Source organism: Colobus angolensis, unplaced genomic scaffold (genome assembly GCF_000951035.1).
Source record: "Colobus angolensis palliatus isolate OR3802 unplaced genomic scaffold, Cang.pa_1.0 Scaffold130, whole genome shotgun sequence".
In the NCBI taxonomy this organism is placed as follows: Eukaryota; Metazoa; Chordata; class Mammalia; order Primates; family Cercopithecidae; genus Colobus; species Colobus angolensis.
In genome coordinates, this window is record NW_012114253.1 from 1,284,051 (window position 1) to 1,310,736 (window position 26,686).

Here is a 26,686-nt window from a genome sequence, read left to right on the forward strand (position 1 = left end):
ATTTTTTGTATTTTTAGTAGAGACGGGGTTTCACCGTGGTCTCGATCTCCTGACCTTGTGATCCGCCCACCTCAGCCTCCTAAAGTGCTGGGATTACAGGCGTGAGCCACCGCGCCCGGCAAAACTTCTGGTCTTAAGCAGTCTTCTTGTGTTGGCCTCCCAAAGTGCTGGGATTACAGGAATCAGCCATAGCACCTGGCCAGATATACGTTTTTAAAGACAAAAATGAGATTATGTCGTATAAGTAAGTTACCATTTTTGGAGTTTAGATTTATTGAGATATAATTTTGTAAAATTCACCCTTTTTAGTGTATACATCCATAAGTCTTGACAAGCACGGAGACATTCAGTTCTCACTATAAGCATGATACAGACAGTTCTGTCACCCTCAAAAATCTCCTTACTCCTCTTCTGTAGTCATCTCCTTCCTCTTTCAACCATTTATTTCTTTTCTGTTCCTTTTACAAAATGGTATCATACAGTTTGTAGTTTCAGGTATTGTTTCTTTCCTGTAGCATGTGTTTTCTTTTAAGATTTTTGCTTTTGAGATCATGCTTTAAGAATCTTTGATCAAACTGATGAGAATATTCATGTATATATTTTTAAAGAATTCTGTTTTTTTCAGTTTTGAAAAATTTAAGTGTTTGTTCAGTCAGGTGCTTATTTTAGTGTAAGTTGTGAGGCAGGAAATCCAATTAAATCAGATAGTTCAGCTGTATTTATTAAGATTGATTTACTAATATAATGTTCTTAATAAATATTGATTTCCTCACAGGTAACACAAGTAGCAAGACAGCCGGGAACCCCTACCCCATCCCCTTATTCAGCACATGAAATAAACAAGGGGCATCCAAATCTTGCGACAACGCCCCCGGGACATGCATCGTCCCCTGGACTCTCTCAAGTAAGATAAACCTTTTTTTAAAAAATAAGAAATGTCCTTGTAAAAGCATCATTTTTGTTTTTCTAAAGAGACTCCTAAGCAGTAACATAAAACATTACTTGTATAGTAATTTCCAGTTTGTCTTTGGCATCTTTTCAGACTTAACCATTCATAAAGATGGCTACTAACAAATTTCACACATTTCATTTTGGAGTCATTAAAAATTAACTGTCAGTGACATTTAGTTTTCATTTTCATTGTTTAAGAAATTAGAGTTTAATTCTAAAGTTTACTTAAAACCCCCCCACAAAGCACTGATTTGCTTTTTGATGCTTAATCTGCTACTGTCTCCACCCCATTTGGGTGAAGCATTGATGGTTATTTTCTACTTATGTGAAAACTTGGTGTCTTTCCCTCTTGAGTAGCATCAGTGGGATTTTTTATTTGTTGGTTTGGTTGTTTTCTAACAAACAACTAAATTTTTTTGGTAATTTGATAGGCTTAAGTTTTTGTTGAACTGTTAAAAGAATTGTGAACCCCTTAGTGTATTTCTACTTAATGGGAACAACAGACATTCAGACACTGTTTAAAGAAGATGTTCCTATGTGTTCCTTGCACTTAAACTGTTTGCCAAGATATATTGTTTAGCTTGCACCGACCTACTGTTGCAAGCTTGTTTGGATTTCCTTGTGGTTAAGAGTTGGCTAGAGTTATACAGTCCCTTATGGAATGTGGAGTGAGTCAAGCCAATAACCTTGACCTAACTGTGTGAGATTGTCAGTATTTACATGTAAGAGCTACTTTTTTGATAATGAAAATCATTTTTCTAACATTATTTGCGATTTTAGCCGCCATATTTCAGTCCTTTTAGAGCTTGAATAATAGGAGAGATCAGGAATTGCTAAAAATAATGCTAAAGATGGTGATTATAAGTTAGGGGCTGATTTTACTTTTTATTCTTCATTTTTTTTTAGAGACAATTTTTATTCCTTCTTTATTATTTTTTTAGAGACAGGTTCTTGCCCTGTGGGCCCAGGCTGGAGTACAGTGGTGTGATCACAGCTCACTATAACCTCTAACTCTTGGACTCAAGTGATCTTCTTGCCTCAGTTTCCCAGTTAGCTGAGACTACAGGCTCATGCCACCGTGCTCAGCTAATTTTTTTTTTTTTTTTTGGGTTAAATTTTTTATAGAGATGGGGTCTTGCTGTGTTGCTCAGATTGGCCTCGAACTCCTGGCCATGTGCTGATTAATTATAGTTTAGACTACAGAATGTTTGGAAAAGGAATGTACAGTTTGCCAAACCATGACTGAAATAGCCCTGTTAATGAATATATAAATAAGTTTGTCAAGAACTTAGTGCTATGCCTAAACTTGGTCTAAATTATTCCTATATAATTTTGAGTTTTAAACATTGAAAACAAAACAAAATGAGCTCCTGTTTGTTTAAATGAGGTTCTTGTATTGCGTTTCTTAGACTGAACACAGCCTCTCAACTTACTGTTAAGGTGTATTAATCTGAGTCTAATCAGGAGAGAAAAACTGTGCACTCTCAAGAACATAAGAATAGCAGATACAAAGAGCAAATGCTTACCTTAGGGCTGAGTAGAGGCTCAGATAGGGAGCCTTTCTCTTTAGGGCTGAGCCAAAGGCTGTAGTAGAAAAGCCACTGTGGTACTGTTCAGAACTTGCTGAAACTCTTTGTTCTGGAACTTGCTGGAAATTTGCCCTATGAAGTATTGGGGAAAGCTTGCTTCTCCAGCACCCATCTCTTATAGCCAAGAGCTGATGCAGTGCACACTGGCTAAAAGGCTCCTTACAGCATGTCTGTTTCCCACAGACAATTCAAAGCATTAGATCTACTGGATCAAAAGTCCCAAGTGATAGAGCAGCTTGCACTGCCCATCTCTAATTTGCTGTAGAACCTTCATATATTGTGTTCCTTACTCAAAATTGGTAACTTCCTAGGTGACTCTGTAATCAATTAAGGTGGCACATTCAGATGTAGTGTATATGTTGCTTCTAAAATCCAAAAAAGGCCTACCAAACTGCTACCACTACCCTGGGCTAAGATCTTGACTTTGTTGGAGAGGGCATGGTGTGGCTTTCTGAATGGCAGTGGTGCCATTTCAGTGGAACTTACTGAAAATCCACCCTCAGAACTTGTCAGAATTCTGCCCTCTAGGATGCCAAGGGAAAGCTGTTCTCAGGGAGGTTTCTTAGAAAAGCCCCTGTGCTGCGTATCTTCCTGAGGGAATACCAGGGGTAGCTCTTGGCTGCTGGGTACTGTTGCTTACTGTGTACTGAAACAGAAATCTTGCTCTGATGAAGCTATGCCCGTGAGGGAAGCCGGTCACTAGAGAAGCCATCTTTTGGAGAAGCTATCTGGGCTTCTCCAGGAACCAGGGAGCAAAACCCTTTCCTCCTACATATCTCTAGGACCTTCTACTGAGAAAATTTAATGTTGTGTCAGCTGAAATGTTAAAATATTTATAGAGCTCAGATCCATTTTCTCATTACAGGCAAACAAGTTGAATTTTGATATGAAAGACAAGCAGTTATAACTGGCATGTAAGGGAAATAGCTTAGTTTTCCATTTGAAATTCTTACTGTTTCAAGTTGTGGTTTGACCCAAGCAGTTGGCCCAAAGGACTTAAGTTTTCTGAAAGATAGGCTGCTCACAAATGCATAGTTTGCGTTTAAGAAAAGATGGTCTCCCAGCATCTCACTTGTTGAACCTCTCAAATGCTGTTCTATATGCCATTTTATCAGGTGCCTTTAGAAACCAGAGTACCTGAATACCAGGGAGAATGGCCACTAAATATTGTGTTGCATTCTTTTGTGGTCTGTTTTGCCACCATTTTGCCTAATCTGATGAATGAACCCAGTAAATCACACCTGGTTCACTGCTCTTTTTTCCCCTCCATCCTTTCAGACAGAGGGAAGCTTCTATGGATTCATCTGTCTCCTAGCAGTATGTTAACATTTGTTGATATGGTGAGGAAGTTTTTCTAAACTAGCATACCTAGAAAAATGAACAGTTCTGTGGGAAACTCAAGTTTTTTTTAGGTTTCACAGTTGAAACAGTTTGCAGGGGCTGATGCAAAGCTTCCCTTCTGCCCTCTCTGAGGGTTTGCTGAAATGACTGACGATAGACAGATTAATAGGAGAAAAAGGCATACAGATTTATCAATGTGCATGGATACATAAGAGTCCTGCACATATGAAACACAAAGAAGGGAGAGATGGTTGAGGCTTGAGTACCCTCTTCATAGGGAAGAGGGAAGGAAGCAAGGTGGGGAATGGGCTGTAGGGAATTTTAGAGGGGAAGTAAATGATTTTTAGGTGAAATGAATGAGTCCAAATTACAATAGTCTGAGACAAAGTTCCTCTGAGCTGCTGAGAGGTGGCAGGAAGGTGAGGAATGAGACTTCATTGTGAACAAAGGTTGTCTTACTATGAATGTTAAATCTCCTAGAGAATTTCTAAGGAGTTACCCTCAGAAGTAAAATGAAAATCTTGATGTGGTGATAGCTTTAGTTTCTTCTCTCTTCCATGATTAATCTTTTCTGATTATTTGATGAGCCTCCATGGGAGGGTGGTCTTAAGACAATTGTGTTTCTTTTGGAAAGACGTTTTCTTAGTCATATCTCTGTGCCCCACCAAGTTCATGGGTGGTAGTAGAAAGAAGAGCCTTCAAAATAGAGGGGAAAGGATTATAGGCTTGAAGTCAAACCATAGGTTCTAGGGCTGGCTTTGTTACTTTCTGGTTATATGATATTGGGTAAATTATTTAATATCTCTGGAACTTCGTTTCTTCATCTGTTATATAGGGGGAAATTAGAATTCTACTGCCCTGTAAGAGTGTTGTTATGATTATGTAAATTCCTGCCTCAGAACAGGATTTCCTGACTTTAGTAAGTTGCATTTATTATTTGTATGCCTGCCAGACATGGTTCTCCTCAAGATTTATATATATATATATGTGTGTGTATATATATGTGTATGTGTGTGTGTGCATGTATCCTTGCCTGCTAATTCTTTTATTTGGCTACCTGTCAAGATTTAGTGTGAAACTTAGAAGCTATCTCCAAGAGTTTGAAATGTCTTCCATGTCTTTGCCTGTTCTGATGTTCAGATAACAGTTGGATTGGTTATTTTCTGTTGGCGATGATTTGTTTTATTCTTCTATAAAAACAGATTCGGTCAACTGAGGAGATACAATCAAAGAAACCATTCTTTAGCTACATGTCCTTTTTGATGTGACAGTCTCCCCTTCTGTAAATTAAATATTTTTGTCCAAAGTAACTACCTGTGTCTGTGACTCAACGTTTGACACTCAGTGAATCTGCTAAGGTCTAAGTGAAAGAAGCTAAGCCGAAGAAAAGTGAATTTCATAGCTTTGAAATATAAAAGAGGGAAAATGTAGAATATTGTTTCCAACCTTCTCAGCAATCTCGTTACCTGCTTCTTTCTCTTTGTTAAGACAGGATTTTACACATACACAGGTGCTTCACCTCACCTGTCTATGTGCCAAGTTTTAAGGCTTAATGTGCATTTCCTTTTTTTTACATGAGTTGTAGTTCTTTCTAACTTTGTCCTCTTTGGAGATTTTGTTTAATTAGTCAAAGACTTAGACTATGACATTTCAGACAGTGGTAAATTGGTGAGACGGAGTCTTTATAGGCATAGATTCTTAGCAGTTTCCCAGAAATGGCAACACTTTTGAACAGTCTTAAAACCCAGCATGTCTGTACTCTGGAAAGAGTAATAGTGTGGAATTTAAAAGTATCCTTTGGTGGCAGATTGCAAAGTAAATCTCCCTGGAGAAGTACACTCTCTAGGGAGTCAGGAGAAAAGACTCTTTAATTTCAAGTTCCAACCCTCCTAACGCTGTTTTATAATTTAACCTATGGAAGTTCCTATTAATGCCCAGTTTTCTTCTTTGTGCATAAGCAGCTTTTGTTAGATGAGATCAGAATTTTCTTTAAGACCTCCCTGGGTTTTGGACACTAACTTGAAAGTAGCCAGTTCTTGTTATGGAAAATTATAAAACTATTTTAGATTTAAAATTACCCAAACTTTGCCTTGTTTCATTCTTTTTTTTTTTTTTGAAGAGAAGTTTATTTGAATTATTTAAAATTACTTCTCAAGCAAAAATGAAAGAGACTCCTACTAATTGCTTAATTAGTGACGCATATTTGCTTTAACTTAGTTAATTTTCACAAAGTAGCCATTACTAAAAGACCAAACTGGCGCTGATTAACCAGGATCAAAATCTAGGTCTTTTCTTTTTTTCTCTTGGCATCATTGTCTAGATTTCCAGGCTTTTGGAGCTATATTCACAGAAATTAAATGAGAAGACATGCTCAAAATAATGCCAAAGAAGTGAGGTAATAGGTGTTATCTGCCTGCTGTTTCTGGATTTCATTTGGCTCTCTGTTTTTTTCTGGGAGAGGAACTCCTTCTATAGCATATAATATATAGTAATTGAGATGGTGATGGCATATTACCCACTGGCTAGATTCTTTATTGTCTCTGGAAATACTAAGCAGAGTTCTTCACTGAGGAGTATTGCTTGATCGTGATGCTTTTTGTTACACCACAGTTTTCATCATTACTGAAGGATGAGTTTCAAATGATGAATGGTCCCAACAACCATTTTTGCTTTATCCAGCTTCTGGGAATCTTATTTTATTTACTAAGGAGAATTTCTCTGTGTTGTCTCATAATTGTTCATTGACTGACTGCTCCAGCCTTTGCAAGCTGTTTTTTTCTTTATTGTTTTTTTATTTTTAGAGACAGGGCCTCACTCTGTCACTCAGGCTGGAGTGCAGTAGTGTGATCATAGCTCACTGCAGCCTTGACCCCCTGGACTCAAGCAGTTCTTCAGGTAGCTGGGACTGTATGCGAGCTTCATGGTGACTGACTAATTTTTTAATTTTTTGCAGAGATGGGACTTGCTTTGTTGCCAAGGCAGGTTTTGTTTCTAAATCTTGGCCTCATACAGTCCTCCAGCCTCAGCCTCACAAAGAAATGGGATTATAGGCTTGAGCCATGATGCCCTTCTGAGACCCTGTCTCTACAAAAAATGTAAAAAAATACTAGCCAGGTGTGATGGCACACAATCGTAGTCCCAGCTGCTTGGGAGGCTGAAGTGAGAGGATTGCTGGAGACTGGGAGGTTGAGGCTGCAGTGAGCTGGGATTACACCATTACACTCCAGCCTGGGTGGCAGAGTGAGACCCTGTCTCAAAGGAAACACAAGCAAACAAAATGAATGAAGCTGAATAGTGATTTTTCCTTACTGCATATGCTTTTTTTTTCTTACCTTTTGTGAAGAATATAAATTCTGAGTTTGATGCATCTTTGTTAACCATGATAAAGTAGAGGAAGCTATGAAAGTTTGCTTTAAGAAAACACACATTTCATTGTTGAAATAGATGAGTATTGATTTAATTTAAAAAAAGCAAAATTTATAGTTTTTACACTCCTCAAGGCCCCCACTTTGAAACACATCATATCCATTTAAGGCAGTATTTGAGGTGAGCTTACCAGGATTCTTTAGCATATCACAAATATAAATATGAATATTTTATAGGCCTTTATAACTTACTTTTAAATTAATGACATTTGCAAAGGCATGTTGTTTGTAAAGTGTTTAATGACAGTATTTGTTGACACTTTTAACAAAAAGTAGGTTTTTAAGAACTTACACATATTATCAACTTAGAAAAACCAAATGGAGGATTTGTCACCAAGGGGACCAACTCAGTGCAGTCAGTACTGCAGGTGTCCAGACCCACACCAAGTCCCCATGTACCATGAATGCAACTTGTAAAGAATCATGGTAGGCTTTTCTAGTTGTTGAGATTTATTTTAATGTGATACTTGATTAGAAGAGTGTTCAGCTCTTTTGGTCATTTTTTGTTTTTATTTAAAAAATTAGTTGCAACCATATTTATAAAGCGACCTTGATCAAATTTTTTTCTAATAGGTGTTTCATCTCTCTCTTTCTTTTCTTTTCTTTTCTTTTCTTTTCTTTCTTCTCTTTCTCTCTTTCTTTCCCTCCCTCCCTCCCTCCCTCCCTCCCTTCCTTCCTTCCTTCCTTCCTTCCTTCCTTCCTTCCATCTGTCCGTCCATCTTTCTGTCTGTCTTTCTTTCTTTCTTTTTCTTTCTTTCTGTCCATCCTTCCTTCATTTTTTTTGCCAAGGTTTCACTCTGCCACCCAAATTGGAGTGCAGTGGTGTGTTTCCTGTTCACTGCAGTCTCCACCTCCCGGGCTCAAGCAATCCTCTTGTCTTAGCCTCCTGAGTAGCTGGGACTAGCTGACTTTTTGTATTTTTTTGTAGAAACTGCGTTTCCCCAAGTTGTTCAGGCTGGTCTCGAAGTCCTGAGTTCAAGCAACCTGCCTGCCTTGGCCTCACAGAGTGCTAGGATTACAGATGTGAGCCACCGTGCCTGGCCTAGGTGTTTAATCTTTTATGCAGTCCTGTAGCTTACCTTGAAATGTGCCTAAAGCAGCTTTTATATGTTTGATTATACTTCTCTTTGTATTGCCTGTAGCCAAAAAAAATTCCATTTATTTTCTTTTGACATTTCTGTGGTTAGTTTTTAAATGTTGCTGCAAGAGTGATGGTTAAGTACAATTATTTTTCAGACTTGTCACCCTAAGTTTTACATTCTATTTGGCAAATTCACATGGCTGGAACCCACATTTTAGAATATCTGAGTATTAATTCAGCACTATTACAGCAAGCTAAAGAATTTTGTAAGAACCAAACTGATTGTGGTTTTGTAAGCATTTCTTTTCTTCTGTTTTATGTAGGCTCAGTCTTTTGTTGATGATGTTCATTTTCACTTAAATCCTGTCAGAGAAAAAAGGTTTAGGATTTTATCTTTTACATTTGAACAGCTGTTTCTTTTGGACACATCCTGGGAGACTCTTGTTTATTTCTCTGGCTACCTCTCATGTGTTTTAAGAAGTCATGAAAAACTCTGTCAGCATTTTTCTTGCCAGTTTACCTCTTGGGAATATCAGGCTTCATTTATTTCCCATAGATTTAGGGGAGAAACTCACTTTAGTGCCACTAATTTATTTTTTATCTGGTTGTGACATTCAGATTTTTAGATTTTTATGGTTCTGAAAATTGCTAATTCAGTTCAGCTATGGAGATTAGTATGTGTCAGTAAATTTAAGGATGAGAAATAGAACAGGTAAGTTTTAAGAATAATGAAGAAATTGTGCAGTTTGACTCTTCAATTTAAAGAGCTTGTGATAGTTCTGGCAAAAATGTATATGTGATTCAGAGAGTGTTGTGGGGGAAGTGAGCAGACAGAACTCTGAGGGAAAGCTCAGCAGAGAGGTTAAGTACCATAGTAGACATAATATTGTCTTCAGTTTAGTTAGGCAAATGGATATATATGTCTGTTCAGATTTATTGTAGCGGACGGGAGCATGCTGATTGCTGGGAGAGAAATGAGAGGACAAGCTTAATTCAGGACTGTTTTTATAAGGAATCAAATGAAAAAATTTACTTAAAAGCCACAAACTATGAAGTATAGTATACAAAGGCTAGCTATCTTTCTAGAACTAAGAACTGTGAATTTCAGTGACTCAGCAATCAATGAAAAGCCAGCAACACACACAATCAACTTGTAGATGATGGTCATTTTAAATTTTCTCAATGAATAGTAAAGAGAGGTTAACTTAGTTATCTTTAAAGCAAATAGAATCAATTAAGTATAAAGAATGAATATTATAAATTGATATTTAGAATGACTATTAGAAAATAAAAATGTTGGGCTGGATGAGGTGGCTCATGCTTGTAATCCCAGCACTTTGGGAGGCTGAGGTGGGCAGTTCACTTGAGCCTCAGGAGTTTGAGACCAGCCTGGGCAACACAGGGGAACCCCAACTCTACAAAAATTAGCCGGGTGTGGCGGCGTGGGCCTCTAGTCTCACCTGATTGGGAGGCTAAAGTGGGAGCCTCACCTGAGCCCAGGAGGTCAAGTCTGCAGTGAGCCATGCTTGTGCCACTTGCACTCCAGCCTTGGCGGCAGAGTGAGACCCTGTCGCAAAAAAAAAAAAAAAACTGTTACTTACTAAACCAACAAACTTTTTTCCTCAGTGCATGCGTTTATTTACTGTTTCTTTTTTTTTTCTCTGATGTCTAGTCATGCTTATAATTAGGTAACACGAAAGACTAAGTCTGATTTCCAAATTTTTCATCAGTTGATGGACCCTTTTCTCTGCGAAGAATGAAGAGCTCTCAAGCTATCTGAATTCTGTCTCCCTTGTGTGTGTGTCTCTGTGTGTGTGTGTGTTCTCTGTGAAGTATTTTGTTTCGTAGAAAACCCCTAAGTAGGTGACATATCGAAGAAACCATGTTGCCAACATTTTGTTATACTTTTCATGTAAGACATATTTCCATTTCTCTTCACTGCCGGTGGTACTCCAGTTTCAAGTACTACACTATATTATTCAAAATTCTGTTTATTACTCCACATCTTATTACTCTTGATCACCTTGAAAATTGCCCATCTTCTTTTATAGTTCAGTTTCAAATTTTCGCATGCCTGTTTAGTGCAGTTGTCAAAGTCTTATAGTAAGAAATAAATTACACTAAACTATTTCAAATGGAGAGGATTTTTAATACGTGAATTTGTTATACTGGTTGAGTGATTAATAAGGGGCATGCTGAGGCTGGGCATTGTGGCTCACACCTGTAATCCTAGCACTTTGGGAGCCTGAGGTGGAAGCGTAGCTTGAGCCCAGGAGTTTGAGATGAGCCTGGGCAGCATAGTGAGACTTGGTCTCTGCAAAAAATAAAAATAAAAAGGAGGGTGTGGAGGTAATGTAGAGATTAATAACTGCAGAAAACAGCTGACATCCCTGAGAGAAAGTCAGGAAAGGGGAAATACAAAGTAAATGTGATAAGACATCTGGACTGTGAAATATATTCATAACTGTTAAAACTTAGTTGAATTAAATTTAAAGGAGTTTAATTGAGCAGTGAACGATTGGTGCAGGCAGCCCCCAGAATCACAGCAAATTCAGACAGACTCCAGGGGTACCTTCTGGTCGGAACAAATTTATAGACCAAAAAAAGGGGAAAGTGTTGTAAAAAAAATATCAGAAGTGAGGTACAGAAACAGCTGAATTGGTTATGGGGTGACGTTTGCCTTGTTTGAACACTCAGCAGTCTATGATTGGTTGAAGTGTGGCTGCTGAGATTGGCCAAGACTCATCTGTTGTTACAGCTGCATACTCTTAAGTTAGGTTTTCAGTCTTGTCTGCCTTGTAAGCTGAGTTAGGGTTCATCCACCGGGACTCAGATGTAGAAGTACGGAGTCCTTCTCAGGCCATATTTAGTTCGCTTTAACATAACTGTAATAATAACACAGCTAAATTATCTAAATTCAGTGGTGACTCAAATTGGTCAAAAACCAAAATCTAGGAATTTTATGCATTTAAACTTGACACAGAAAGATTAAAAACATTCCTCAAGACTGCCTTCCCACACCTTCAGATACCAGCCATATGTCCGGGCCTCTGGAACTTTTGACTGACTGGCTTCAGGTTGGGGATCTCATGATCCCCTCTTTGGGTTTGATAAATTTGCTGGAGCAGCTCACAGATCTCAGGAAAACATGTTTACTTGTTTATTATAAAGGATAACACAAAGGATACAGTTGAAGAGATGCCTAGGCTGAGGTATGGGGGAAGGGGCACAGAGCTTCTCTGCCCTTCTTTGGTGCACCACCCTCCAACAACTTCCATGTGTTTAGCTACCTAGAAGCTCACTTAACCGTGTCCTAGGTTTTTGGGAGACCTCATTATATGCATGATTGGTTAAACTATTGACCATTGGTGATCAGCTTGACCTTTAGCCCGTCTTCTTCCCCTGAGGTTGGGAGTTGGACTGAAAGTCCTAACCCTCTAATCATGCCCTTGTGATGATCAGCTCTAGCGATCAGTCAACATTAGCATACAAAAAGACAGACTTTGGAGATTCTAAGATTTTTAGAAGTTGTATGACAGGAATCAGGATGAAGACCAAATATATATTTCATAATATCACCGTGGTGGTGTCAGAAACTTTACATGCTGAGAGGCGAGGAGAGAGAGTGTATTTGTAAAATATTTGCATGTCACTAACGATTATTGATATAGAACATCTTTTAAAGTGCTTACTGGCCATTTGTCTGTTTTTGGAGAAATGTCTATTCAAAGCCCTTTGCCCCTTTTTAAATTGGGTTGCTTGTTTTGTTGTTGTTGAGTTGTAGGAGTTCTTTATATGTTCTGGATATCAATTCCTTATCAGATATGTGATTTACATATATTTTATCCTGTCCTGTCAGGTGTCTTTTCACTTTGTTGATAGTGTTCTTTACAGAAAGTTTTTAATTTTTGGTTTTTTTGGAGACAGGTCTCATTCTGTACACCAGTCTGGAGTTCAGGGGCATGGACACAACTCACTGTAGCTTCCGTCTCTGGGATACAAGGGATCCCCCCACCTTATCCTCCCAAGTATCTGGGACGACAGGCATGTGCCACCATGCCTCGCTCACAACTTTTTAATTTTGATGAAGTCTAGTTTATCTTTTGTTGTCTGTGCTTTTGGTGTCATATCTAAGAAAACATTGCCAAATTTGATGTTCTGAAAGTTTCCCCCTATGTTCCTTTGTTGGAATTATATACTTTTAGCTCTTACATTTAGATCTGTGATTCATTTTAAAAATTTTATTTTTCTTTCTTCTCTCAGAATGGAACTACGATTCATTTGATCTAATTTTTATGTATGGTTTAAGATAAAAGCCTGGCTTCATTTTTTTGGCATGTGGCTATCCAGTTTTTCTAGCACCGTTAGTTGAAAAGACTATCCTTTACCCATTGAATAATCTTGGCACCTTTGTCAAAAATCGTTTGACTGTACATGTGAAGGTTTATTTCCAGGCTCTTTTCTTTTCATCGCTCTACATGTCTGTCTGTATGCCAGTACCATACTGACTTGATTGTTGTAGCTTGGTAGTAAGTTTTAAAATCCAGGTGTGAGACCTCTAGGTTTGTCCTCCTTTTTTGAGATTGTTTTGGCTGTTTGGGGACCCTTGAGATTCCATATGAATTTTAGAATGGGCTTTTCTATTTTTCCAAAATTTGTTTTTGGGATTTTTATAGGATTCTGTGTATTTTTTTTAAAAAAATGTGTGTATCATAATGGACACAACATTCTTTTTTAAGTAGGTGAAGAAAGCATCATTTCTTGAGAGTGGAATTAAGATGTAGTATTCACCCTAATAAAGAACTTAAACATAACTTTTATAGATACTCCCAAGAACTGGGAATGTTCTAGTTAATGATTCACTTCATAGGTACTTAAAAATCTAATTTGCAGTCCTAGATTTAAGAGAAACAGAGAGAGAGAGAGAGAGAGAGAAGAAGAAGAAAAGAAAGAAATTAGTGGAGTAGGAGGTGGTCTGAATTAGGGTTATATCAGGACCTAGAGTGAAGATTGTGTCTAGTGATCTAGTGTGACAAATGAATGAGAACTCTGGCTAGGGATGTTATAGCTGAGATTTAGAAGAAGAAACTGACAGGAAACCAGAGACTATGTAAAGGTGGGGAAATGAGGGGAAGAAATTAGTAGAGATAATCGTGGTGGCTATCAGTAGTAGGTCCAGAGAGGGTCCTAAATAGCAGCCATTGAAGTGGGAAGTGGAGAGCCAGCATTGCAGACGTTATAGAATACCTTTGTTGGGCATTCAGTGAACCAACAGCATCTCTCTATCAGTACACTGGTGCGTTTAGCCCACAGTCTTGGGGGAACTGGTCCTGGGATTGGAGAGAAAACTGAGTTGTCATGCTGTATAGGTAAAAGCTAAGCTCTGAATAGTATAGTTGCTTTTGAGAGAACACAAGTAGCCTGTGATCAAGCCATCCTATTGTGTGAGTCCATTATTGTCTTGTGAAGGGCAGAAAGCCATAGCATTTCAATGTTGAACTAATAATAAAGAGTGCAGAAATGGTGATGATTTCAGCACAGTGTTTCCCTGCTCCATGTAATATCACTGCTCAGAAATGAGAAAGGGTTGGATCAGTGTTTTTCATTTCTGCCTTCCTACTTAGAATCACCTGATGCCTGGGTCCCCTTCTCTGGAGATTCTTATTTAATTGCTTGGGATGAGCCTAGGTAATGCTAATGTGCACCCAGCTTTGAGATAAAGCTGTGGAACAGTGCCTTTTCCTTCCGCTAATCCTACAGCCGATTAGGAACAGTGCCTTTTGATACATATTGCCCAAATGATACTTTATAGGCTTTGTTTGCTGGGGATGGTTTTCACTGAAAGGAGCAAGATGCCCTCATTTTCAGACCTTATACAAGCAAAGTGAATTGGGCTAGTCTTAATTTAGGGAAAATAGCTCTGGTGATTGAGAAGCCACTTCTGTTTAGTAACTAAAACCGCCTGTTACAGCTTTTTCCAGATAATATGCTTTGCATCGTGGTCTGTACTCAGAAAGTTTTTACAGTATTGATTTTATATACCAATTTATTTTGGTGAGAGAATCAAATTATACCCTGACAGGTACTATGTAATTGACTCTTCTGATTCACCCAGAATGAGAGTGAGTGCTTTTTGCTTACATACAATCAGATACTCCTAGATTTATAGTATAGTGTTTTCAAACTTTTAAAAACAACAAAACTCTTTTCCACCATATGACTAGCAGTGCCTGATCCATAGTAAGCCCCTAAATAGTTGATGAATGAAAACTAGCTCTAAATGAAATTTTCCAGAAGTGTCACTTTTTGGCTGTTTGCAGTGTGGATGCTTTATTTGGCTCAAAAGTTTTTTTTTTTTCCAACCGGTACTGTTAATTTTGTACGATTCAGTAAAAGTTTACCAGTATAAGCTTAACTTTAAAAGAGCCAAATATTGTGTTTTACATCCTTAGAGACCTTATTCTGTGAGGATCTGGGAATCTTATTATTCCAGCTGTTCTGTCATCGTGAATCAAATAATTAAGACTGAGTTTCTAAGCTGGAAAAGTCTTTTGTCAGGATGCCATGACAGATTTAGGTCTTTTAAACCAGTTCAGTACTATACTGAATAGAGAATTTCTTACTTTTTCTGAGTAGGTGATCTCATTGTTTAGTATGAATACTTCCAGAATGTAACTCATAAATAAGCTTTTATTTTATTATTTTTTTAGAGGTGGAGTCTCACTCTGTCTCCAGACTGGAGTGCAGTGACACGATCTTGACTCACTGTAACCTCCACCTCCTGGGCTCAAGTCATCCTCCCACCTCAGCCTCTCAAGTAGCTGAGACTATAGGTGCATGCCACCACACCCGGCTACTTTTTGAATTTTTTTGTAGAGAAGGGGTTTTGCCATCTTGCCCAGGCTGGCCTTGAACTCCTGAGCTCAAGCAATCCACCTGCACAGGCTCCCAAAGTGTTGGGATTACAGGTGTGAGCCACTGCACCCAGCCCACAAATAAGCATTTATATAGAGACATGGTATGGTGGCTAGGTACAAAGAGATACCATCTCTGTGTAACTGATTTTAAATGTTAAGGTGTTTAAAGAAAGGTAATGAGAAACTATGATTCATCCTCTTTTTTTTTTGTACTAACATTATAAAGGGATCTTTGGGGTGTCAGTTTTCTGGCCAGAAACCTCTGTGGCCAGTGGCGCCTTTGCCTGAGTTCTTGTCCTGCATCCAGGAAGAATGAGGTATGTAGACAAGTGGAGGGTGTGCCAGACGAAGAAGAGCTTTACTGAGTGTTAGAACAGCTCAGAGGAGACTGCAGTGGGCAGTTCCTCTCTGTAGGCAGGTTGTCCTGTTGAGTGTTCAGCTCTCGGCAGAGAGGAGGCCCTAGAGTGGGTGGCTCCTCTCTTCAGGCAGATTGTCCCATTATCTCTGCAGCTGTCAGTGGAGAGGAGGCCTGCAGTGGGTGGCTCCTCTCTGCCTCTGGTCATCCTGATGTCTGTTGCTCTCAACCAGAGAGGAGGCGCTGGAGCAGGTGGCTTCTCTCTGTAGACAGGTCATTCCAGTGTCTGCAGCTCTCAGCAGAGAGGAGGCCCTACAGAGGGTAGCTCCTCTCTGCAGCTGGTCGTCCTGATGTCTCTACTTCCTCTGCCCTGCTCAGGTTGAGCCTGGGGCTTTTATGGGCCTTAGAGGGGAGGTATTACATGCCAGTTGGTCCATGGGCAGCCCAGAAAAGGCACTACAAGTCCCCACTCTGGTCCATGGGTTGAGTAGCCCACCCCTAACCTTCACAACCTCCTTGGCAAAAGGTGGAGCCTCAGTGAGGATTCACCCCTTCTGGCCCAGGAGCCCATTTGCCTCCCACCACTGCCTATGGCCCCCAAGTCACTTGCGCCAAGGGATGCCCACAGGCTATCGCTGAACTGCCCCCAGCCCTATCTTGGCCACCCGCCTGCAATCTTGGACCAAGCTGGAAGGGGCCCAGTGGGTCAGTGCTGCCCTGAGCTTGTGCATACCTGACTGGGCTGCAACAGTGTTGGGGCTTGGCCCCAATCCCACTTGGAGATAGGAGCAGATGCTGGGAGTGGGGAGAGGCCAGGCAGCAGGAGCAGACACCCCTGAGCCTGTGGTGACAGGGGCTCTCCCGGGCCCCTGAGAGCATCAAGAGGCCTGGGCCCACAGCCATAACCTGAGTGACTGGAGCGGTGCCTGGGGAGCTCCTGCCCTGCCACCTCAGGAGGGGCGGGACTCCTGCCTGTCCCCGGCTGCAGAGTGCACAGCCCTAGCTGTGCTCCTCCTCTGTGTCTTCCCATAGCAGCGGCAGATGAGGCGCAGGTGGCATGGTGGCCCTGGCCAGTCCTGCACAAACAAACCTGATGCTCCCGGGGTGGTCCCGCAAGTCCTGGCTGCACCTTTGGCTCCCAGGACACAGCCAGAAGTGAGGTTGAGGCTGTAGCAGCCCCCAGGCCTGGAAGTGGGTCCTACCCAGCTGTGCGAGGGTGGGGGTGGCACAGTTGACTTCCTTGGGGACATGAGCACAGGGAACCTACTGCCATCGCTGCTGCTCCTGCAGCCCTGTCCTCCTCCTTGCAGCCTGGAATGGGGCTCCAGGCCCTCACCGGGCCCAGACTGGCATCCAGGGCAGGGGTGATGTGGCTGCAAGATCCCCCTACAGCCCCAGGGCTCCCCCTTGCCTGGCTCACAGCTCTGCCAGGGTGGCACCTCTGGGAGCAGATCCTGGGCCCAGGCCCGGCCATCAGGAGTGCCAGGCTCAGTAGACACCCCAACATGGGGCAGATCCTGGGGACATAACCTCAGGTGGCCCCAATCTGAGCCTCTTGCTGAAGTGCAGAAACCTGGTGCCATCCCAGGGCCACAGGCCCTATGTACCATTCACCTCGGTGTCCATACCTGAGGACCCACGACCTGCGCCTGCACCCCACCTCTACCAGTGCCATGTTAGCAGCCACTTTGGATGGCCCACCACTGCCATCACTAAGATAGTATTTCAGTTTACAGAGTATTATGTGAAATTGGTTTACTTGGCAAAATTGTCTCATACTGTAGTTCTTTTTTATAGTGATAAATATTTTTAGAGTTTGGTTGATAGGATGGCATGACAAATACAGCTGTTGAATGGGTGATGAATAATATTAAAGTGTACTTCAATTTGTTTAGAGTAATGCTCATTAAATATATTTTTGATGTAACAGAGTAAGAATAATTGGATAGTCGTAATGAAGAATAAAACACATACTGTGACTTAAATGAATGTTTGAGTTGCTTAAAACATTCATTAAAAATTTTCCAAAAGCCACACTTAAGTAAGAGCAATGTTTGTGGTAGATAACATTTAAAATACAGCCTTTTTGATTTTCAAGTACCAATGTCCCTGGTGTTGAAAAGAGATCCCATTCAGAAATAAATAATCTCTCTACTGGAGCTCTTCTTGAAGAGGCCTCAAGTACAGCCCAACAGTTGAACTGTGATAAATTCCCAGAAAAAAATTTTCTTTTTATCTTTCAGACAGTCTCCCTCTGTCATCCAGGCTGGAGTGTGTTGTCATAATCACAGTTCTTGAATTCCTGGGCTCAAGGGATTCTCCCATCTCAGCCTCCCTCACCTCAGCCTCCCAAGTAGTTAGTACTACAGGCAGATACCAGCACACCCAGCTAATTTGTAAAAAATTTTTTATAGAGGCAGGGTCTCACATGTGTTGCCCAGGCTGGTCTTGAACTCACCTTAGGCTATCCTCCCTCCTTGGCCTCCTAAAGCGCTGTGATTGCAGGCATAAGCCATCATGCACAGCCTTTTTGTCTTACTGATCTAATCTAACTAAAAAGATTGATCATATAGCATTCCCCATGTTCTCTTCACCACCACCTTCAAACTAAACTGTGGAAAAGAATTTTCAGTTTGCTATAGTATAAAGGCTGCATTACAGAAAGTGAAGTATGATTTCAAAAACAGAGACATGGCTGTGAATCACAGTTCTATCACTTACTAATTGTGAGATCTTTCATAAATTGAACCTTATTCCAAGTGGAAGTCCTGCCATTTGTTCAATAGAAATAACAATGCCTGTATCATAGGATGCTAAGTAAGTGTTCCTTGCATGTCTTTTGTTGCGGTAGCATTGGCGTATTTACCTTTTTTAAATTTAATTTTTAAGTTCAGAATTCTAGAGAACGAATTCGTTATCTGCTCTGCTGTTAGGTTTTAATATCATGTTTCTGGAACTTTTTCTTAACTCTTTCATACCAGTTTATGATACTTTAATCATCATTACTGAAAATCAGATGTTACTAAATAGGGATTTATACCATGAAATATTATTTCCTAATATTGGTAAAAGATTTCATTAGTTTATGTCTTACCATATTTATTATGTATGATTTATTTTTCCTGCATTGTTGTTTAAGAAATAAAAACAACAAAAACTTACATGTCAGGTAAAACTGATATATAGAGTTGTTTAGAAATCTCAGGATAACCACTCAGAAAGTCATGGCAATTACTTTGATGTCATCTTGAAACATAGTGAGATTACTGTGTAAAGTTTTCCAGAAATCATTCAGCAATGTTAACTGTTCAGCAAATATTAGAGCACATGAAAAGGAAAACTTCTGACTTAGTAGGCATATCTGTTACTAGTTTGAGAAGCAGTCCGTCATTGTATTATGATGGATTTGGGGGAAAGTTCAAGTGCTGAAATAGTTCATAAGGAAAACAATTCATTTCTGGTTTAATGTATCCCAGCTTTTATTTTGTGAGGTGGATTATGGCCTCTTGATCATTATTCTCTACCATATTTTTACTCCCTTTTTCCACTTCTTTTTTTTAAAGCTATTCGTTTGTAAACTCTAGAATTGTAGGCAGAAGAAATTACATGTGACATCTGACCTCGTGATCTGCCCACCTTGGCCTACCAAAGTCTGGGATTACAGGCATGAGGCACTGCGCTGGACATGGTGGCATGTGCCTGTAGTGCCAGCTACTTGGGAGGCTGAGGCAGGAGAATCACTTGAACCCGGGAGGTGGAGGTTGCAGTGAGCTGAGATCGTGCCACTGCACTCCAGCCTGGGATACAGAGCGAGACTCCATCTCAAAAAAAAAAAATTTGTGTGTGTGTACACATACATATACTAGCCATCTTGGTGTGAGGAGGCGATATATCTCAATATAGTATTGATTTGTATTTCCTTAGGATTAGCATCTTTTCATGAGCTGGTTGGCCATTTGTGTATCTCTTTTTAATGGAAGCATCTATTCATGTCCTTTGCCCATTTCTGAATCTGATTATTTCCTTTTTTTTGTGATTGAGTTTTAGGAGTTCTATATATTCAGGATATTAACTTTTTTTTTTTTTTTTTTAGACAGTGTCTCCCTCTGTCACGCAGGCTGGAGTGCAGTGGTGCGATCTCAGCTCTCTGCAACCTCTGCCTCCTGGGTTTAAACTATTCTCGTGCCTCTGCCACCTGAGTAGCTGGGATTACCACGCCCAGCTCATTTTTGTATTTTTAGTAGAGACAAGGTTTTGCCATGTTGGTCAGGCTGGTCTCGAACTCCTGGCCTCAAGTGATTTCCCCACCTTGGCCTCCCGAAGTGCTGGGATTACAGACATGGGCCACTGTGCCCACCCCAAGATACTAACTTTTTAACAGATGTACAGTTTACAAATATTTTCTCTTCTTCTGTCAGTTGCCTCTTTACTCTCTTGGTATAGTATCTTTTGATGCACAAAAATTTTAAAGTGTTAATATGCTCAAGTTGTCTAGCTTTTTTTGTTTTTTGTTTTTTTGCTTCTGCCTTTGGTATTGTATCTAAGAAGTCATTGCCAAATCCAGTGTTTCAGAGCATTTGCTGTATGATTTCTTCTCAGATTTTTTTACTTTTAGCTCTTACATTTTGGTCTTAATCTATTTTGACTTAATTTTTGTATTTAGTGTTAGGTGAAGGTCTAACTTCATTCTTTTGCATATGTATATCTAATTTCTCCCAGAACCATTTGTTGAAAATGTCCTTTCCCCATTGAATGGTTTTGGTACCCTTTTCAAAAATCATTTGAAATGTATGTGTGGGATTATTTCTGGACTGTTTTTTCCTGTTTCTAATTACTTGTGGCTTATTTTTACACCGGTACTGCACTTTCCATTTTTGCAGATTTGTAATTATGAAATCTGGAATTTTGAGACTTACAGCTTTTTTCTTTTCAACTATTGTTTTGGCTATTCAGACTCCCTTGAGAATACCTATTAATGTCAGGATGGGGAGTTTTTCTGTTTTTGTGGAACACACCATTGGGATTTTGATAGAGATTGTGTTGAATCTGTAAATCACTTTGGGTTGTATTGGAATATTAACAATATTAAATCTTCCAGTTCATGAACAGGGGGTAATTTTCTGTTATTGGGTTTTTAGGTTATCTCATCCACTCTCATGGCAAGGACCGTTGGTTATGTTTGTTGATTCCTAGTTCATTCTGGGTTGATTCTGCTTTCTTCATGCCTAATTACTCTGTGGACTTTTGTACCTAGAGGTCTCTTTGACATTAAAACTCTCCATAATATAAATGAATTCATCACTTTTTTATTCAAAGCAGAGAAAATAACTATTGCAAAATCCTTAAGAGAAAATAAAGTTGGTATATTTGAGAGAAATAAATAAGGCCAATATGGCTGGACAGTAATGGTATGTGAAGTGAAGTCAATGATAGCCTGGGACCCAATCATTTTGAGCTCTATAAGCATTCTTCACCATCTAAACTTCAAACCTTGGAGAAACAACTTTCTTCCCCTTATATTTAGGTGCTCGGAAAGTCCTGCTTGTTTCCATATATGAACTAACTCCCAAATCTGCCTTTTTTTTTTTTTTGGTCTGGATCCACTGCTGTTATCAGGCCCTTATCACTATGTACCTGGGCTGTTGGAATAGATCCCTGTCTGGTGTCTTGACACGAGTATCTTCACTAAGAGTTCATATTGTTGTAATGGCTCTCTTTATTAAATAAATTGGATGATATTGCTGCCCTGTTCAACATCTCCTAGGATTACCTTCATGGTAAAGTCCTTACTTGACCTGTCTTTTTAGTCTGGCCCTAATCTAATCCTCTGATGTCACCTCCTCTCACTCTACCTCATGCACTTTTATTCTCTGCCATTACTGACATGTTTATGGTTCAGCAGACATGCCCTAGTTTTTCAGGTCTTTGTGCTTCTGTTTAAAATATCCTTTGTTTTGCCTACACATGATCTCCTCTGCTTTTTATGGCTGACTGCAAACTCACCATCTATTACTGTTGATCTGCCACCTTTGGAGGCTCCCTGGAAATCTTCTCCCAGGAAGAATTAATCACATTCTGCTTTGTACTTCTTGATATATTATTCACACTCCTTATGCCACTTTCTATGTCATTTTTACAGTTATTAGGTAAATTGTAAATCCTTGTGCATAGGAATCGTGTCTTCTTTCAACTTGATTTCCATGACTTAGAATTGCTACTGCAAACAAACAAAAATAACCTCACAAACTTGTTAGATTGCTACATCTGAAGTCAACTATGGTTTGCGAGTTTCATTCTAATGTGAGTAAAAGTTTTTGTGTGCCTAAATGTTTTTCACTGAGGGTACTACTAATTAGCATCCCCAAAGGAAAGAAAACTGAAAATGATTTTGCTTTAAAGCTTGTTATTGGCCGGGTGCGGTTCAAGCCTGTAATCCCAGCACTTTGGGAGGCCGAGATGGGCGGATCACGAGGTCAGGAGATCAAGACCATCCTGGCTAATACAGTGAAACCCCGTCTCTACTAAAAAATACAAAAAACTAGCCGGGCGAGGTGGCGGGCGCCTGTAGTCCCAGCTACTCAGAGGCTGAGGCAGGAGAATGGCATAAACCCGGGAGGCGGAGCTTGCAGTGAGCTGAGAACCGGCCACTGCACTCCAGCCCGGGCGACAGAGCGAGACTCCGTCTCAAAAAAAAAAAAAAAAAAAAAAAAACTTGTTATTCATAGTAAAAAGAATATTTGCCATATAATTCAGGGACGCTTTAAAGAGAAAACATAGGGGATCTGTTGGCTGTGTCAAAAAAGTACAAGCTACGTGGACAGTGAGGTGATACTGTAATACTTCCACCTATAGGTCAACTGGAGAGGCTTGTTTTTTTTCCCAAATAGACCTGGCCTAATTGTGATGACGCGTGCCAACCTAATTAACCTCCTAATGTTATTTGTCTTTATTTTTGTATTGTCAGGAACTTGGTGTGTGGGTTGGGAATAATAGAACATAATAGAATGCTAGAAGATAGTAAAACTATGTGATGTCTAAATTGAGCTTTAACACAAACCAGTTGGTGTTATTGAGGGAAAGTTTTCAGGAAGGTATAACTTACTAGTGGGAATAGGAAAAGCCTGATGTTGTGGTGAGGTAGAGATTTCCACTGAGTTACTGGAAACAGGAAGTAAAGGGCTAATGGTGGGTGACTCAGCTGTTTTCTGAACCTGTCTCAAATGATTCAGTGTGTGTGATGTCTGTTTATTCTTGACAGAGTAAGTACTATGGGAGTCACATTACACAGCGGACATAATGTTTATTTAACCAACTCAGTGATGACCTAAAAATAACTTGTGGGGTTTTTGTACTACATTTAGCATAATCAGATAGAAAAATCATAATGGACACCCATCATTGAGAGCTTTCCCTTATAAATAACTGAATATATAGTCAGCCAGTATTATTTCATTTCTTACATTGTTAAGGTGAAATCTTTAGTATTTAACTGAAAGGTAGCAAAAGAAGATAGCCTTTAAATTATCCATAAAATAATTCTGTACCATTTTATACTCTGGACAGATAAGCATTTTCGGTGCTTCAACGCCATTGTTGAGGTATTTTTGTGCCAAAATTTTCATATAGGAACTTTTTTGTGAGGCTGTAGCAAATGTTGTTTTGAAATGGAAGTTTACTGTATTTCCTGGATTTTATGTTAATATTAAATTATAGTAGCAGTAGTTTTACTTTGATTTTCTTGATTTACTCATCTTATATTGAAGGTTTGTGCCTACTGTATACTGTAATTGAGTCTTAAATTTATGTCAGAGCCGGGCGCGGTGGTTCATGGCTGTAATCCCAGCACTTTGGGCAGCTGAGGTAAGTGGATCACCTGAGTTCAGGAGTTCCAGACCAGCCTGCCCAACATGGTGAAACCCATCTCTACTAAAAATACAAAAATTAGCCAGGTATTGTGCCACATGCCTGTAGTCCCAGCTGCTTGGAAGGCTGAGGTAGGAGAATCGCTTGAACCCAGGAGGCAGAGGTTGCAGTGGGCCGAGATTGTGCCACTGCACTCCAGCCTGGGTGACAGAGTGAGACTCTGTCTCCAAATAAAGAAAAAAGAAAGAAAGAATCTTAAGTATGTCAAAGTGTGGTTATTATTATGCTGTATACCTATTATACACTTGGCTTTGAAGGAGAGAGCACTTGGAAGCCTGAGCTTACATAATAATCATAATCTGCTCATTTGTCTGAGAAATTGTGAGTTGTTATGGTTTATTCTCTTTGACATTTGAGTATTCTTGCTCTCAGAGGTGCAGGATATGTAGCATATAAACTTTAGTCAGAGATTATTTCAAAAGGGAAAGGGAAACTAGAGTCACTAAGAAGAAATAGGCTGGGCGCAGTGGCTCATAACTATAATCCTAGCACTTTGAGAGGCTGAGGTGGGCAGATCACTTGAGGCCAGAAGTTCGAGACTAGCCTGGCCAACGTGGCAGAACACTGTGTCTACTAAAAATGCAAACATTAACTGAGGGTGGTGGTGCACACCCATAGTCCCTGGTACTCAAGAGGCTGAAGTATGAGGATGACTTGAACCTGAGAGGTGAAGGTTGCAGTGAACCAACATCTCACCACTGCACTCCAGCCTGGCTGATACAGGGAGACTGTCTCAAAAATAAATAAATAAATTAAATAAATAAATAAATAAATAAATAAATAAGAAATAAATGTCAGCATTCTGTTTGCAATAATACTTAGTGTAGTGGGAATGTATGATCAATCTAATAGTCAATAGAACTACCCAGTGGTTGATGCTATATATAAAGTAGGAAATACATACCTTTTTCATAATTCATTTTAAAAGTTTCTGCATTAAGCTTGCAGTGTTCTATTTCACTCCATGTTTCAATAAAAATCATAGGACTTATTTTTTATTTACAATATTACACTGTTGTTTGAATATTTAATGGGATTTCTGTTTTAAAATGCTTTAGTTGGTATAGTTATTAGATATTTTGTATTAACCTAGAATGGAAAATTAAAGTACGTATCTTCTGATTCACTGCATGTAAATAGGACCTGACTTGGACACCATTTGAAATGTATTCCATTAATCGCGCTGGCTATACATGGTCCCATACCTGCCCTCATCCCAACAGATGAATGGTATTCTTCTTTATTTATTCATTTATTCATTTATTTATTTATTTTTGAGACAGGATCTCACTCTGTTGCCCAGGCTGGAGCACAGTCACATGATCTTGGCTCACTGCAACCTTCTCCTCCTAGGATGAAGCAGTCCTTCCACTTCATCCTCGCCAGTAGCTTGGACCACAGGCATGCAACACCATGCCTGGGTATTTTTAATTTTTTTTTGTAGGGATGGTGTCTCGCTGTGTTACCTAGGCTGGTCTTGAACTTCTAAGCTCAAGCAATCCTCTCACCTCGGCCTCCCAAAGTGCTAGGATTACAGATGTGATCACTGTGCCTGGCCCCACAAATTGGTTGTTTCTGATGGTTGCCTGGGCCTCAAAGCCTGAGTTCAGCGTAGTGTTTTGGCACACTGCAAAGAATAAGTAAGAAAATGTTTTTAAGTGGACGCAACTATTCCACATGGGATGATGTTAGATTTGAAGAAGGAAAAAGTAGTTCCTCATTTCCTGTCAGATTGGCAGTTGCAATAGAAACAGAACCCTCATTGACCTGAAGAACCAATGTTTTCCTGTAGTAGAGGAATTATTTTCTTGTTTCATTTAATTATTTGTAGTATTTCTTGATAATGTTCATGGGTTTTTTTTTTTTTTTTTTTGAGACGGAGTCTTACTTTGTCGCCAGGCTGGAGTGCAGTGGCGCAGTCTCGGCTCACTGCAAGCTCCACCTCCTGGGTTCAAGCGATTCTTCTGCCTCAGTCTCCCAAGTTGCTGGGACTACGGGCACGTGCCACCATGCCCAGCTAATTTTTTGTATTTTCAGTAGAGACGGGGTTTCACCATGTTGGCCAGGATGGTCTCAATCTCTTGACCTCGTGATCCTCCTGCCTTGGCCTCCCATGGCATTTTGTTTTTAAATGACTTCTCTTGCTCTATGAGATGAGAAAAAATAGGTATTCTGTTTGGGCCTTTCTTACTCTCCCTCGATAATAAAATATAAAAATTTTTATTTTTCATCCACTGAAACATAAACAAGGCATCATGTTTTGTGCAGACTGTTAAATGTTGATTGTAACATCTGTGTTGGATGGTTTTATGTAACTGTCTACCATTTATGAGTTTCATGTGGAATATACTGCCATATCATGTTTTCATTGTTTAGACAGTTCTACTTTGTCAAGTATTCTTTACAATTCAACAAGAAACAAGCATTTACAAATACATGTGCAAATATGTATTCGTCTGACAACCAATTAGTGAAATTGAGTCAATGCTCTTGAAACAAACTTGTTTGATATCAGGCTTTTGTGCTACAGTAATATTGTTTTGACTACTTTCAAAATGTTTTTATCTGGATGTGGTGACTCGTGCCTCTAGTCCCAGCTACTTGGGAGGCTAAGGCAGGGGAAAATCACTTAAACCCAGGAATTCTAGGCTGCAGTGAGCTACGATTGTGCCACTGTACTCCACTCTGGGCAACAGAGTGAGACCTGTTCTCTTAAACAAATTTTTTTTTCAATTGTGGTAAAATACACATAAAATTTACCATCCTTCTGAGATCATTTGCTATAAAGGAATACCTAAATCTGGATTATTTGAAATAAAAAAGCTTTATTAGGCTTATGGTTCTGTAGGCTATACAAGAAGCATGTTGCCAGACCAACACCTGCTAAAAATAAGGGCCTCAGGAAGCTTCTACTCATGGCAAAAGGTGAGGTGTGTTCAGAAATCACATGATGAGAATGAGGTGACAGGCTCTTCTTTTTTTTTTTTTTTTTTTTTTTGAGACATAGTCTCGCCCTGTCGCCCAGGCTGGAGTGCAGTGGCCGGATCTCAGCTCACTGCAAGCTCCGCCTCCCGGGTTCACGCCATTCTCCTGCCTCAGCCTCC

The 26,686-nt window shown here is 39.8% G+C and overlaps 1 protein-coding gene across 2 annotated transcripts in view; it reads left to right on the forward strand.

Moving 5' to 3' along the window:
* EIF4G3 (eukaryotic translation initiation factor 4 gamma, 3) overlaps window positions 1–26,686 on the forward strand; it is a 374,612-nt gene that overhangs the window by 128,914 nt on the left and 219,012 nt on the right. For both annotated transcript variants that reach the window (XM_011933977.1, XM_011933978.1), the window contains exon 3: window positions 776–904. The gene's annotated coding sequence lies outside the window, so the exon portion shown is untranslated. The remainder of the gene's footprint in view (window positions 1–775; window positions 905–26,686) is intronic.